Source organism: Prorops nasuta, unplaced genomic scaffold (genome assembly GCF_024137725.1).
Source record: "Prorops nasuta isolate Cenicafe-Biocafe unplaced genomic scaffold, Cenicafe_Pnas_1.2 PNAS00018, whole genome shotgun sequence".
Classification (NCBI taxonomy): Eukaryota; Metazoa; Arthropoda; class Insecta; order Hymenoptera; family Bethylidae; genus Prorops; species Prorops nasuta.
The window spans coordinates 1,119,587-1,121,808 of NW_027116815.1; the positions used below are offsets into that span (position 1 = coordinate 1,119,587).

General features: G+C 39.9%; 1 long non-coding RNA gene across 1 annotated transcript; it reads left to right on the forward strand.

Moving 5' to 3' along the window:
• Positions 1 to 842: 842 nt before the first annotated feature.
• On the forward strand, positions 843 to 1,762 carry LOC136780121 (uncharacterized). The gene is made up of 3 exons (XR_010823716.1): positions 843 to 894; positions 1,079 to 1,337; positions 1,625 to 1,762. It is a non-coding gene; the product is annotated as an uncharacterized lncRNA (long non-coding RNA).
• The last annotated feature ends 460 nt before the right edge of the window (positions 1,763 to 2,222 follow it).

A 2,222-nucleotide genomic window follows, 5' to 3' on the forward strand; every position in this document is an offset into this window, starting at 1 on the left:
GGAATTTACGGAGAGAGTACTGGAGTGAAGTTGCGAGTTTGATTCGGTACACGAGTAAGAAAAGGTATAATAAGGGTTTAGTAAGGGGGGAGCGGAGAGACATTAAAGGGGCCACGACCCGCTGAGCGTCAAAGCGAGTTAACGTCGAATAAATCAAAATAAAAGGGCTCGTAAGCCCCGCGGGGTGACGGCCCAGAAAAATCAGAGGGGCTCCCAGCGAAAGAGTTACCTGCGCTTTTGCTTCCTAACCTCTTCTCTCCTTCTGGATCCATAATTCTTTCTAACCTCTCTCTTCCTTTTACTTAACTATTTTCATTATTTACCAATAAAATCAGAAGACAGAAACTGTGTTCTATATATGTAAACATAGAAAAATATAAAATATTATCAAAAGACACCAATATTAGACTGATGCATATTAACACGAGGCTTTGGAACTCGGCATGAGGAGTGATGCATATGCACATTAGCAGCACTACCTATCTGTAAATTTCATCGTTTTTGAGGTATCTTTTATATATGCATATACAATTACACATTTCACTTCATTGTCATTGTACACGTATGTAGCAGATCACTATCTTACACATTAAATTCGTATACCATAAGATGAAAATTCTAATCAAATACTATATAAAAAAATAATTTTGATGTATGGTATAATTTAAGCAGTATGAAAAATCATTACAGGGATTTCGTGGGAGGAGACGATGTACGAAGAAAGAAGAAGGGGGAGGAAGTGGGGGAAGTAGACGCAGGCGCCGCGACGCTCCCGTCGGCCATCGGGATCAAATTGGGACGCGTCTGTCGTCATGGATACCAGGGAGGAAACCAGCTGAGGAGCTTGGTTCTATCGATCGCGCGTTTCTCTCTCTCTTCTCTTCCCAATTATATGTATATTTAATATCCTCCGCATTTTCTTTCTTCCCCCAAACTTGTATTAACATACAATATGATAATTATTATACTTTTGATATAAATTTACATTTAAAATTGCTGACGCTTCACGGGAGGATTAACTCAAATCATCTAATCATCAAATCATTCTTTTAGTAATAAAAACATGAACTGTTTTCAGATACTACTCTTTGATGACGTCAGCAAGAAAATACCGGAAATATCGATGTCCGAGGTGACATTAAGGATTTTCACACGTTGGCCGATAAACGTCAAAACGTCAGAGGGCGAAACGGTGGCTAAGCCGATTTTGCCAGGTTTACCCGTTCGCTCCCGTCCCAGGAAAAAGCTAGGTTATTCTTACATGGGAAAGGCAAATAATGGCCGACCGCGCTGATGTCAACAATAAACACGCCCGAGATCCTACCCGAATCCGATAAGTACGAAATTCATACAAAATTCTCTCATGCCTTCAGAGATGTGTATATGGGCGTTTCATACTAAAGATTTCGTTGGTATGTTATATAGAGAAATAATAACAAAAGCTAAACATTTCTTTCAAAAAGAATTTCATCAGAATTCATGTTTTTTTTAAGAATAAGGACAATTGAGATTTTAGACTAATCTGTTTTTAAAATTTTTTAGGTATATAAGTACCAATCTACGAATCTGTTTCATTGAGACGTGGCAATCGATAACCTGGGTATATCCTCTTTGTGTCTTTTAGAGGGCGAGAAGACTCGTGTCCGTCGGGATCGTCGAGATCTCATCGCCTCCACGCTCTGCTTCTCACCGCCTGTACGAGTGAAGAGAAAGTAAAAGAAAAAAGAAGAGGACAGAAGAAGCTTGACGCGATGCATTTAGGGGGAGACGAAAGCGATCCAACAAGATAATTCGCTAAGAGTATCCATTGCAACCAGATAAAATCAGTGATCCTTCATTTCAAGGACCTCCGCGGGACGTCGTCGGCGCCCTTTGACGACGCGATCTTTTTTTCGATCAAGAATCACACGAAAACCTCCCACTATTTCTCTACGATCAGATACACTCAACCAAACTGCTCTGTGATCGATATTCTTCACGTGATGAAAATGATTTATAAGTAAAAACTTGTGGAATCAAATTTGATCATTGAAAATTGTGTGGGATGACGTAAAACGGTATTTTTGCATTATGAAAAGTTTGAGTTTTGGTTGAGGGAATGTGAGGAAAAATCACGTAGGATCCGTCAAAAATGTCGACGGGCGAACTACAATGGTAGTTTTTGAGATCCTCTTAAGAGCGCGAATTTCACGCTCGAGGAAATCCCAATGGCTATCGATCAC